The sequence below is a fragment of the Anas acuta genome, chromosome 23 (assembly GCF_963932015.1).
Source record: "Anas acuta chromosome 23, bAnaAcu1.1, whole genome shotgun sequence".
NCBI classification, from domain to species: domain Eukaryota; kingdom Metazoa; phylum Chordata; class Aves; order Anseriformes; family Anatidae; genus Anas; species Anas acuta.
This window is the reverse complement of record NC_089001.1, coordinates 1,371,304-1,384,051: the sequence shown is the minus strand read 5'-3', so window position 1 is coordinate 1,384,051 and position 12,748 is coordinate 1,371,304. Positions and strand designations below refer to the sequence as shown.

General features: G+C 50.9%; 1 long non-coding RNA gene across 4 annotated transcripts in view; it reads right to left on the bottom strand.

Moving 5' to 3' along the window:
• The window catches only part of LOC137843667 (uncharacterized), a 31,578-nt gene extending 18,830 nt beyond the window's left edge, over positions 1-12,748 (bottom strand). For all 4 annotated transcript variants that reach the window (XR_011089618.1, XR_011089615.1, XR_011089616.1 and 1 more), the window contains exon 1: positions 12,546-12,748. This is a non-coding gene — a long non-coding RNA (uncharacterized lncRNA). The remainder of the gene's footprint in view (positions 1-12,545) is intronic.

The following is a 12,748-nucleotide window of genomic DNA, read 5'->3' as shown; positions in this document are numbered from 1 at the left end:
CACTGCACTGTTCCTTAAAGTAGCTATGCAAATTGGATCTTAATATCATTCAGATAAATGGTTTAAGGAAGAAAATGGATACAATAGTCTGTCACAAAGTTAATGTTATAGGCTCTACCTCCCAAATTGGCTCAGAGAAATTAGCAGGAAGGAAGGAAGGATCAGACGAAATAATAAACCTGCTTACCTGCTCATTAATTTAATCTTTTTTTTTTTTCCCTTTCCCTCTTACAGCCTTGTGGTTTCTGTAACCGTAGAATAACTAGAGAACAGCAAAGTCCTAGATGAAAGGGAGACTAGGTCTGGAAGCACAAAGATTAAAGGAGAGTTTTTAGGATTAATCTTTGATTATTATTTTTTTTATCTTGGGTCTGTGGTGATTATTCCTGCTCCTCTTGAAGCAATCCTTCTGGGTGGATCAGAGCGCACAGGCTCTCAAGCAAGCTCCCTGCATTTTTCCAGGGATGTTGCAGCAGAGGTGCATTAGCAGCAGAGCAGGCAGCCAGAGCCCCACACACCTCTGAGACCCAGCTGTTATGTGCCTTTTTACAGACTTCGGGCTTGACACCCCAAACCTTGAGGCAGCTCCAGCTCAGGCCACTGCTAACTACATGGCAGTGCGGGTTTTTGTTAATTGCAGGTGAATCAGGGAGACTGACCTGGTTAGTGCAAGGCTTACTGCTCGATGGAAGGTGAGCTCCAGGCAGAGCAGCACATCCCAAGGAAGCATCCCAAAGAACAGAGCTGCCTCAGCTCCATCGGGGGCTTGGCAAGGCTCATTTCCCAGTTACCTTTGCCCAGCATTTTCCAAAGGATTTGTTTTTCCAACCACTGTTCACAGCGGCCCCTTCTCCTTCCCCTCCCATCCCTGTGGTGCAGCTGGAAACATCCCCTATCGGCAGGTGATTTAGCAGCAGGAATCTGCAGGCATCAGGCAAGCAGGGGAGGAGATGAACAACGAAATGGAGAGGAAGGGAGCAGGCAGAAGCAGCTGCAGCCCCCAGCGGGGCAGAGCGGGAGGCCCGGCTCCCGTCCCAGCCTCAGCAGCCTGCTCGCTGCGGGACCCCGCGGTGGCTGGGCAGCACCAGCCACCACCAATTAATTAGCTTTTGTTTAGCCAACATCCTTGGACCGTTCCCAAAGCCGGTGCCAAAGTAAATAAGCAAAACCAAGTAATTCCCCTTGTTTTAACAAAGGAAACGTCCTTGCTAGACAAACACAGGGGAAGGCAGTGCGACCACGAGGCTGGGCAGCCCTGCTCTGCCCAGCAAGGCCCCGGGCACATCCCCATGGGCCCCCAGCTCCCTCGTGCAGGGCAGAGCCACAGCTCCCAGTCAATGAAGCACCGAGATGGGGAGCAGCCTGCGCCAGGCTCGGAACATGATTTATGATCTGGCAGGCAGGCTGGAGCACCGTGCTTGTGTTTCTTGCTGTAGCGGCCTCTTGGTGAGCAGTATCCAATTAGGTGACCCCCTAGGTCTCCCTATTGATTTTGGCAGGGGGGAAAGGTGCAGCTTTCTCATTACACCCTCAGCGGAGCACTGGCTGGGCTGGGACACGAGGCCCGTGCAGAGGAGCAGCCTCTCCATCTCGCATGCCGTCCTCTGCCCGAAGCCTGCAGCAAGAGGTTCATTTCCCAAGTGACTCCCTCCCCTCTCTCATTAAACAAAGGAGGGGGAAGAGCTGGCGAAGACAGAGTTCTTAAATTAATCAGCACAGTTTCCTAACTAATGCCCTTTATGTTTTACATAATAATATAAAGCTTTATTCCGAGACAACAGCCTCCTACATCAAAGATTCCTCTCTCACATTCTGAACTTTTGAGCCCTTCTCCATGCAATTAATGCAGAAAGATCTAAATAAAGTTACACAGAGCAGCTTGCAGATAATATCTAGAGCTACGAAGCAGGGCTCGCTTTGCACTGCAGGCAGAATCACAAAAGCGGCTTTGCTTGATATTCCCTGCCTGCAGGGACCCATTCTGCTATTGTTAGGCTGCGCGTGTGTATAAAAGGCGAAATTGCTAGAGCAGCCATGGTGACTGGAGGTTGCGGTGCTCTTTATCCCACAGAGCTGGCATCACTGGCTAGGAGGGAGTTCAGAGGAGGAAAAAGTTTAATTTGATTCTACAATATCAAAGCCCGTGCCTGGAAAGCTTTGCATTGTGCGCTGTGCAAATACACCAGGACAGGCTCCGGTGCCCTTATTTACACTGCACCCTGACCAGCCCTGTTAACACTTCAGAAACTCATCACAGGCTAATGCCTGGGAGCATAGGATCATGGACAGCCCATTTCAGCCCTTCATTAATTAATCTAGTTCCTAAGCTTGGCCGTGAAGCTCAACAGCCCTCTTCAGTTGGGTTGCTGCTGAGAAAGGAAAGGCACAGGCACTGGTTGGTTCTTCAGTGGATTAAATTTGTGTTTTTTCCTACTTCCAACCTGGGATATGATCACTTTGTGGTCCTCATGTTTCCATGAGCCAGGATGGGTCAGGAGTCTGGGGGTCCCTGCTTGGGGTGGCATCACCTCTGCACAAGATGCTGGTGGAGAAGCAGAACCCTCCTGACAAGGAAAGGCAACTGCACCTTTTCTTTTTGCACATCACGCTGGCCTGGCTTGATGGTAGCTACCAAAAACCAGCAGCACAGAGGAGGGCTGGATATATGGGGGCTGCCCAGAGGTCACACTAGATCATGACGTGGTACAGAAAGCACAGCAGGGTCAGAACTGCTCCAAGGGGATCCAGCTCCTCCGAGCACCTCCAAGGCAAACAGAGCACCCTGGGGACACAGGGCCACGTCCCCCCACCTGCCTTCCCGCAGGCTGAGCTCTGCCTCTTCTATTCTTAGATCTCTGCAAAATGCTAATTGCTATGCCTGACCTCCAAGATAACAAGGGAAAACCTCCCCTAATTAGCACCACAGTCTGTGGGTGAAAGAAACCAAATGTTGACTGTAGAGTGACTGCACTTACTGTAAATTCCAACATATGCTGTGGAAAAACGCCGCCTAAATAAGACTTCAGAAGCATGGGGTGTTTAAATAATAATGAATACCCACTGCTGTTTATTACAGAACAGAAACGTAATAAAAGACAAAGCTGCAGCCGCATTTCATCCTTCCTTCCAGGACGTACTGTAACCAGCCTGCAGTTGGGAAGCAGGAGGGAAAAGGAATCCAAAGGCACCAGAAACACAGCAACAGCAACTCCAGGTGCAGGCACCGCATTTATGGACATTAGCTAATTAGGCCTTCCAGCATCCCTGCAAGCTGGGTAATTATTATTAGCCTTATTCTGCCACTGCAGAAACTGTGCCAAAGGGGCAGGGTGAATCACTCGCCCGGGGCCAGGCTGTTAGACACACCGGGGAGTCGGGCACTCAGGGCTGCAGGGGAAGAACCTCCAGGGAGGCTGGAAATGGGGAGAGACCAAGGGCACTGCATTGCAGAACGGGAGCTGTGGGGAGCAGGGGGAGATGTACGAACACCTTAGCAAGTGAAGAGCAGGATGTTTGGCAGCAGTGGGGAGGGAGGACTGCATGCCAGCCTCAGCTAGGGCTCAGCTCCTTTGTGGCATAGCTCCATTGACGTGCCCAGCACAGAAATTCAGCCTCCGCTGTTCTCTTTACAGGTGTGTGAAAATCTCCCCTGGTTTTCCATGCATTTATGCACATCCTTCCATCTACAACACGCAGCCTGGACACTGAAGATATCAGCACCTACTCAAAGGAGCAGCCCTGCTGGATAGGTGCTGTTCAGACAAGGCTGCTACCCAGATTGTGCTCTTTCCCCATGTATTACCTGCTGCCTGCCCAACAGGGCTGGTACTGTGCACCCAGAGGATACCCACGTCCTGCCCCACTGCACACCAAGACCCCAGCAGCTGCAGTTCCTCTCGAGGAGCTGAGCAGGGCAGGGGCTGACGGCTTCAGCAAGGACTCACAGCTGGCACAGAGACGTCCTCCAACACTTCTGGGTTTCCACTGGTCACTCGCAGCAGTCCAAAGCCCATAGAATATTTATTTGCTCCTAATTAGGAGTAATCACCACTTAACCTAGAGGAGGGATGTACCCAGTGTGCCCAGCAGCTCAATACATTTCCTGCTGAACAGCCTCTGCTGCAGCTAATTAAAAAAGGAGGGCTCCTGCAAACTTGCAAAGAAATGGCCAGTTTGTTTGTTTTAGTGAGGGGGACCTCGTGTAACCGAGCAACAGAGCTGCTGATACCTGGCCTTGGTAATTCAGGGTGATTTCTTCCTCTCCTTTCCCATCCAGTGCCACCTCCAAGCACCGTCCCCTGCCTGTCCCCTTGGCACCTTGGAGCAGGCACTGTGACAGGGCTGCCCTTTCCCCCTGTCCTCCCCTAAGAGCTAGACAGGCTGAAAGAAGGTTGTTAATAAGACACCCAATTAACATTTCTGTAATGAGAATTATTTAACAAAAAAGACCCTTAAATGCTTATTACTACTCCTCTTTATGGCTTGGAAATCCTTCAGGGCAAGAAAACTTCCAGCAGATCAGCCTCGGCTTCGCTCTCCCTGCTGAGCTGCTCACCACGTGCAGGAGGCAGTACGTGCTGAACAGATTTATCCCAACGCTCTTTTGGGAAAGGGATGTAACCCATCACTCCCATTTCATGCCTGGGAAATTGCAGCACTTTCCTGAGGGTCTGCAGTAACAAAGTCAACACAGCAGACTTTCTTCACGACTCCCCAGGGAAAATCCTGACCTCCTGTTCAGTGTATGACCCCCAGCACAGCCCAAAAGAACAAACACATCCTAAAAGGTGCCCTGCAGGGCAGCAGACCTGGACTTTTTTCATCCAAGTGAATTCCACGGTTGGGGAATTCACCTGAAAACCAGGGAAAAGGTTCTCTTATATGCTGAGAGCTTGATAGACTGAAAATAATAAAGTTCATTTCAGACTGAACTAAAAATTCAAGATCCAAAAGATGTCAGTGAGTGACAAAGCACAGCAAGAGCCAGCAAACACCCCCAAACAAAACCCAGGTGAGACCAAATGAAATATTTTGTTTCCACAATTTAAAAGCATGATTTGTAGTTGTATCCAAATCTTTCACTGACTTGCAATAAATTTCCTTTCCAGAACACCTACTGCTCTAACATTGTTTCGAAAATTGAAAAACACAATCTTTAGTCAATATTATAACTACGCAGCCTCCCAAACACAGCTGCCATTTCGCCTGACCCCCGTCTAATAAATTGTTTCGTTTGAATGGACCAGTATTAGCACAAAAGAAAAGTAACTGAAGTGTGCTTAAATAGCTTTTCTACACATGCTGTCATCCTGTCCCACACAGATATTCCGGGGAATAGAGTCAGTTTGCTCATCTGCCAGTGCAAACTGCAATAAGGGAGTTAAACTTTACACGTTTACAAAGGGCCTTAGAGAGCCCTGAGAATAGGCAGGAGCTTAGCCAGCCAAATGCTTTAGGAGACATCAGGATGAGGTGTCACGCAGGTCTCACTGGGCACCACCCCAAATTTTCATGGCCCCATAAAGGGGGGTCACAAACCATGCAGCAGCAGACCTGGTGGCACCCAGCAGAAGACCCGGACCCTGCAGGAAGGCTCAGTCCTGGCCATTCTCTCCAGCTCCTGGCTTCCCCATGCTCACCCTCCCTCTTGCCAACCTCCTTTTGTCTCACCTGCACTGAGTTTTGCCCAGGCACCAGCCCCAAAACCACAGGCTGCTCCCTTCCCTATTCTCTCCTGGAGAAGAGCGCTGGGCACGTAACCAAGTTTTAAGGACTTAAACATGTTTGGACAGAGCCGTGTGAAAAATACTCATTTAGACTGGCACGCATGCACACCATCTCAGGGAAAATAATATTTTCTCACTGCAGCAATGAGGTTAGAGCAGCCTGCGGAGACACAGGCTGCGGATCACAAAACCCAGCGTCTGCGTGCGGGAGCCTGCTGTGGCAGTGCCGTGTGCTGGCCTTTTGTGATCATTTCTTCTGCAGGTGCACCTTTTGCTCCCCTCAGAGAAAACCAGCAGTGCCATGCATGGTCACAGACACACATCACATCAGCCCATCCACCCGGGGCACGGTCCCCGTGGTGCGTGGGCTCTCCTGCTGCCACTTGGCTTGGAGCAGCAGGGGCAGCTCCTGGAGGAGCCCCAGCGCTGGGTGCCACCATCCCCAAAAAACCTTCGCATGCGTTCAAGGACCAGCTGCTGCCGACAGACAAAGGTTTCTGAAACGGTGCCGGACCCAATAAACAGCTGTTCTGCCCTGCTCCTGGCCATCAATCACGGCTGACAGCCTTCCCCCCATGGTCAAGAGTGCGAATTTCACCTTAATTTCTTAGAAGGGCTTTTTCACCAGTTGGAAACTCATAAATACCACTTTGCAAGCCCAGGTAGGGCTAATGATGGATGTCTGCTTCACAGATATGCCAGAGGCTTTGACCTAATTGTCACCAAAATACTTCCTGATTAACTAATAGATAAAACCCAATTAAAACTTCTGCTCTTCCTCAAGTCCCTGCTGACTACTTTTTCTCCCTTTCTCAGACTGCTTTCCGCCAGATCCAGGCTAAGGGACTGATCGGGACGGATCACGATGCCCTGACCTCGTGCTCTGTGGGTGCTCCTCAGGGAGCCCAGGACAAGGATTTTCCCTAGAGGGGCTCTGGGGAGACAGAGACGGACCCAAGGAGGTTTCCCAGCCACCCTGTGGTGGTCTCCAGGTGTGAAACCCCCCTGGGGAGCAACTCACAACCAGAGAGCCGTAGCAGCAGGGAGGACGCACCATTCCCACTACTTTTTTTCCCCACTTTCTTCTTAAACAGAAGGAAACCACTGCACAGAAAAGCTTCCTTAGCACATTTGCTTTGATGTGCAATAAGTTAATTACTGTAATAGGTTCATCTTTTTCCCCCAGTATTGAATCATGTAGAACATCCATATAAATTGTCATCGAGTTGTTCATTTTGAAACAATTTATTCTTTAAACAGATCTAGCAGGAATAGTCCTGCTGCCAGTTCAGAGGGGTATTTTTAAATCCCATGTAGCAGGTGCATCCCTTATCATTTTTCTCCCAGTGCTCCCTTTGGTTCACTCTTGCCCCGAGGAGACCTCCCGAGGGGACACAGCTCATTTACCCCCCGGTCTTGCAGCTCTCACCCTGTTCTCAGAGGGCTCGGGCTCTGCAGCCACCCCCAAGCAGCTTGCAGAGACCCTCACCTGGTGAAAGACTCTCTGCTGTGCTGGGTGATGCACCGAGCAGGAGGGATGAAAGCCTCCAGCTTTTCCACATTACTACACACACCACTTCATCTCCCAGACAGATGCTGGACCTGTTTTTAACCTTAAAAGTTAGTGTGAGGAGGGCTTGGGAGGTAGCAGGTGATTCACAAGGCAACACGTGCACCGGAAAATTCAATACCTGGGTTTTACTTGTCTTTCCTGGCTCTTCCCTCTTCCCTCCTTCTCTTAAAATAATCTCGAGGTAATGCATTCAGTCCTGCTGGGCTGCTTTATATCACTCGTGGTGTTTGCCAGTTGACTCTCCCCTGCTGAGATCAAGTCTCTTATCGGGGATTACGCCTGTAGGTCGGGAGTGCAGCTCTGAAGTGTGCTGGCAGAGCAGGCAGCCGGGACGAGCGAGCCCAGCAGAAGCCACCAGCACCGAGGGGACCAGCAGCAACCCCACAGCAGCACGGACAGCTCAACTCTGGCCTGGGATCCCCAGAGAAAAAAAAAAACTAGAAGCAAGGCTGAGGAAAGGAAGAGCATCCACAAGCAGGAGCGCTGGGGGATAAAGGACCTGGATTATTTCTTGCCTCACCTGTGTCAGCCTTTTGGGGTGACAAAGTCACTGCTGCTGCTCACAGCCAGGGCCAAACTCGACGTGACACAAGTACATCACACTTCTTGTGGTGTGGGCAGAGGTACACCACTGTCCCAGGGCAAGGGCTGCAGCCCCAGCCTCCCAGCAAGGCTGGCAAAACGTCTTGTGGTGAGAAGCATTAAAACAGCCAGTTCACCCTGCAAATTACACTGAAAACCTCCCGAGGAAAAGATTTGTTAGGCACACCCCAACCACAAGGAGACCCCCTGAGGACACAGGTAGGAGTCTGTCCTTCATCCTGGGAAGTGTTTGCAGAGAGGTTTCTGAGTCCGCCAGCCCCTGATTTCAGGCTGTTGGAAGCTGAGCTGGGACAATAACCAAGAGGAGCAGGACTGAGTTCAAGTGCCAGGAAAACATTGCTTCCATTGATTAATTTAGCTTTGTCACGGTCCTCAAAAAATTCATAAACATCACACACAAGTAGAAAAACACTGAAAGCATCAGGACGAGGCAGTGAAGAGGAGCTTTGCAGGAAAGAGAGGACATTTACAACCAGCCAGCCTGCACCTGCAGCAGCAGGATGGAGCCAGGTCCCTGCACACAGACAGCTCCTGGTCCATGATGCAGTCACCCCAGGAGCACTGGGCAGCCCCCTGCCCCTGTACTGCTTCTCTCCTCTTCCTCTGATCCCGTCCTGGGGTCCCTGTAACACTGCTCGCAAGCAGCAAGCGCTCCAGCACGTTTCCAAAGGTAGGGCACTGAGCTATCTTCTTCCATCCAATTTCCTGCTCTTGAACCAGCTCCACAGGCAGGAGCAGCTTGAATGGGCTCATCACAGCTGTTTTAACCTCCGTGGAGCTGCACGGACGTCCGCATGACAGTAGGAAATTGGAAGGAAAATGCTAGCCTCGGCCAGCTCTGCAGCACGCAGGCAGCACCCGCACCTCAGCACCGTGCCAGCCCCGATGACCTTGCTGCCAGCACAGCAGGGGCTGAAGCATCGCCCTCGTGTCACCGCTGGCCTGGGAGCAGGCGAGGTGAGCTGCCAGCCCCTGGTGCTGGAGGGGGGTCTGCCTGTCCCACACCACGGAGCGCCCACCCCACCTGCACCGCTGCCCAGAGCAGCTCCGCAGAAGAGGCCATCACGTCTGTTTGCTGCCTTACACAGGCTATCATGTGCTGTGCCTCGGCGGGGGACCGTAAATGACTTTATAGTTATTGTTCCTTAAATTGGACACCCCCTTGGAGCTTAGATAATATGAGACGAAACAGCCCGCAGGAGGCTGCAGTCAAGTGGAACCGTGATGGAGGCTTTTTTCCCCTTCCCGAGAAGAAATGCTCGGCGTATTTACTTCTCCTCCACACCTCCTCTCCTCTGTCACGATTTCGAACAGAGCCACACCTGGCAGTGACAAGGGTGAACCTGGGTGTAATCACCAAGCAAACTGAGCTGCCTGAACCCTGTACGGATGAATGAATTTTGCATGCTAGGATTTGGAAATACAGATTTGACAGCGAGCCCTGAAGAGGAACGGGAAGGGAAAGAGGCTGTTGTGGTTTTCACTATTTGCTATTGAAGAGGGGTTTGCAAGGAAACGTTATTACTGGCAACGTAGAAATATCATTTCATGTCACTTGGCTTCACGGAGCCTGTGTAACCGTCTGAGTGCTGAAGCAGAGGCAGAGATGGCTGCTGGAGGGAGTGGGTGTGGAAAGGAGGCTTTGAGGTGAGAGAGCACGGGGAAGAAACCGAAATAATGAGGGATTTGGGGAAGGAGGATGTCAGGGCTTACAGCAGTGAGAAGGGAAAGGAGCTTGTCATGGAAAAGGGGGGAAGCAGAGGGCTGAAAGAAGGGAAGAGCATCTGAAAGTGAAGTTCATGAAACAGTCGTGTCTGACAGGCAGGGAATGGGCTTAGACAGGAGGGACCTGGATGGAGATGCTCAGCCTGGAAAATAAAGACCCAGAGTGGAGGCACGCAGATGGGGACAGGCAGGAGGGGAAGCAGCAGCGTGCTGAGAGGCACCAGGGACTTGCAAGAGTCCCAAAGCTCCAGCTGAATGCCCAAAAACATGGAGCAGAAGAAAAATCACTCTTTGCTAACAGTGGCATTTCATACATCCCACAAAACACAGCGAGTCGAGGCCAGGCACTTGAGGGCAAAGCCATGCCTGGCAGGGGAGAGCTTCTGGGGACCATTTGGGGCTTCCCTGAAAGCTTTTTTTGCAGGCATATAAGTGTATATATCACCTTTCTTTTAGAGCATACAGGTTTTTGTTGTTGTTATACAGACATTAGAGGTCGGTAGCAGTTGAAAGCTGCCTGCAGGTGCCTAAGCATTAGCGTGTCCCCCCAAGCAGAGAGGGAAGGTTTGCTTTCTGTTCCTTTTCAGCCCTTAGAAAGGAGCACAGTGATGAGAAAACCACCGAGACATTCTGCAGCAGCCTTCCCAGCTCCAGACGCTCGCAGGAAGCCAAGCAGAGGGAAAACTCCAAACTGCGTGCGATCACAGTCATTCTGTTTGCCTTTCTCCATAGCAGATCTGATGATTTAAATTAGGTCTCGATTCTTGTTTAAATTATAGTTTACTGTTCTGCGCCCCGCTCAGAAGTGAATTACCTTAAGCAGCAGTATTAATAACACGGTTATAATTAAGCTTCATTACTGTAGGCAGTTTGCTGAAACAAATTGCTTCTTCATTATTATTATGGCACCTTTGGTAAAAAGACATTTCCCCAGAATGCGACCTTGATGCTTTATATAGCAAAAGCTGAGAGATGATAGAGATGTAAGGATGAATTAGCATCTTTTACCTTCTATATCAAGCTCATTAAAAGGAAAGCAACTCAAGTCAAAACCAAGCAGCCTTGATGGAAATTTTAATCCGAGTGAAATGGATAATGAATAGGTTTGAACTTTTCCTGACATTTTTATGGTGGTGCTTTATTTATATTATGCTTCTGCTAAAACATAAATAAATAACACGGGGGCAGGACTGCGGATGGACAAGGAGACAGGCTGGCTCTCCCGGGTCAGCCCCAGGGCTGCCACAGAGCTGCTCTCCACACCGCCAGCTCCATGTGCAGCCAGGTGAAACCACACATCTTAGGACAGGGATAACTTTGTGTTATCCCCTTCCAGCCCCACATAGCTCATCTGACATCCCCAAAGCACTCAATCCTGTCCTCTTAGCAGATGTTTCCGCAGGTCCCCCAGGCTTCCCATGGGGACTGCTTCCTCCAGCAACTGCTGTCACCCTAAGTTTAATTTCCCGTTTCATTTCGTGCAGTTGTAACAGCGCTGTACACAACTCCATCCCCTTCAGCAGCAGATCCTGACACTTATTAATGAAGCCTTGTAATGCCTGCAGGAAGCAGTGCCATTAGTATCGAGCAGCTCTGGCTACCACAGCACACGCAGGGCTATTCTGGCTACCACGAGCACTCCTTGGCTGTGTCCCCGACCTAAACCATGCAGTGTGCTTCTCTGAGGTGCTCAGGTCCACAGCTTCATCCAGTGCCTAGGCCTGCCCAAATCCACAGGGTCTAAGGGTGCTCAGCACCCTTAAATACAGGCTCTGCTTTGACTCAGCTTCGCTGTCCCCAACTCAGGTCCAGCAGCTGTAGGCATGAACTGAGTCCTGACCCCTTTCTGCTCCTCCCATGGTACCAGTTTTAATTGTCATCATACAAAGCCTTTCCCACAAGCGCTTCCTCCAGGTGAAGCCTGCTTTGAAAGATCCAAATAATCTGAGAGCAAACACCCAACCCTTGGGAAGAGAACAGCAGGCTCTGCAGTGGGTGTGCAGCTCCCACACCCTGTGGCCAAACTCGCACCCAGGTACCCTGTGATACCCTGCTGCACTGCAGCAGACCTTGCACCTAACTTTCCCTACAGCTATTAAAATGGAGACATTAATTTCTGCATTGTAAGCGCTCAACAACTGAAACAAGCCATTATAGATGGGATGGAAATCGAGATTTAGAGCCTAGAAAGATAAAGATAGAGCAGTTTGGGAAATTATGAGATTAAAAGTCTATAGAGGGGAAACAACCTGCTTAAGCACGACATCAGAGGTATCATTAGGGGTTAGAGAAGGGGGCACCACCTGAGCAGAAATACTTGTGGAGTGAATTCAAAGCTAGATGATTTGCTCAGCTGAGCCAAAGTAACAGAACCACAAGGAAGCAATCTGAACTGAAAGCAGCGTTTTCTCTTTTTTTCCTGCCCCCAAAGACATCCTGAGCACCACCTCCTTCCCTGGCACAGGACACCTCTGGGAGGTCACTGAGCAGGTCTAGAGAAAACCCTCCCAGAAAGAGCAGCACAACTGCAGCTCTCCTCTGCCAGACCTCAGTGGGGGAACTGCTCTTGGCCTCTGCCTTTGTGCCAGCCAGGACACCTGGTGGCCCACTGCCAGCAGCAGCAGATAATTAGCCCTCAATTATCACCATTATCACTTTCACCTAGGCCCGCTCCAAGTCCTTTGGCCACTTAGCAGAGCTGCAGCCTCTCTCCCCGGGAACAGAGAGCAGGAAAATATTGAAGCCATCACTACAAGCCCCGCAGGCTACAGCTCTGCCCTGGGGCACAGTGACCAGCCACCTGCCTCCAGCAGGACACAGGGACACTTGGGGACAGTGCCCTTGCAGGGGCCTGCAGCATTTCTACAGCCAACAGAAGCAGCAGTAGGAGAATGAGTTGCAGTGATTGTTGCACGTACCTGGAGGGAGTCTCCCGGTGGTAGCCTCCTGGCTTCCAAACAGGCCATGGGACCCTCCTGGCCTTTGTCTCTGCTGGCAAGGGCTGAGAAAGCAGCAGGGAATTGCCTTCTGTGCCCCTCTGCCCACCGTCAGTACCTCTTTGAGCCCTGCAAAAAGGAGCTCTTGTTCCTCTCAGCTCTCCTGCCAAAAGTAAGCTGTCCTG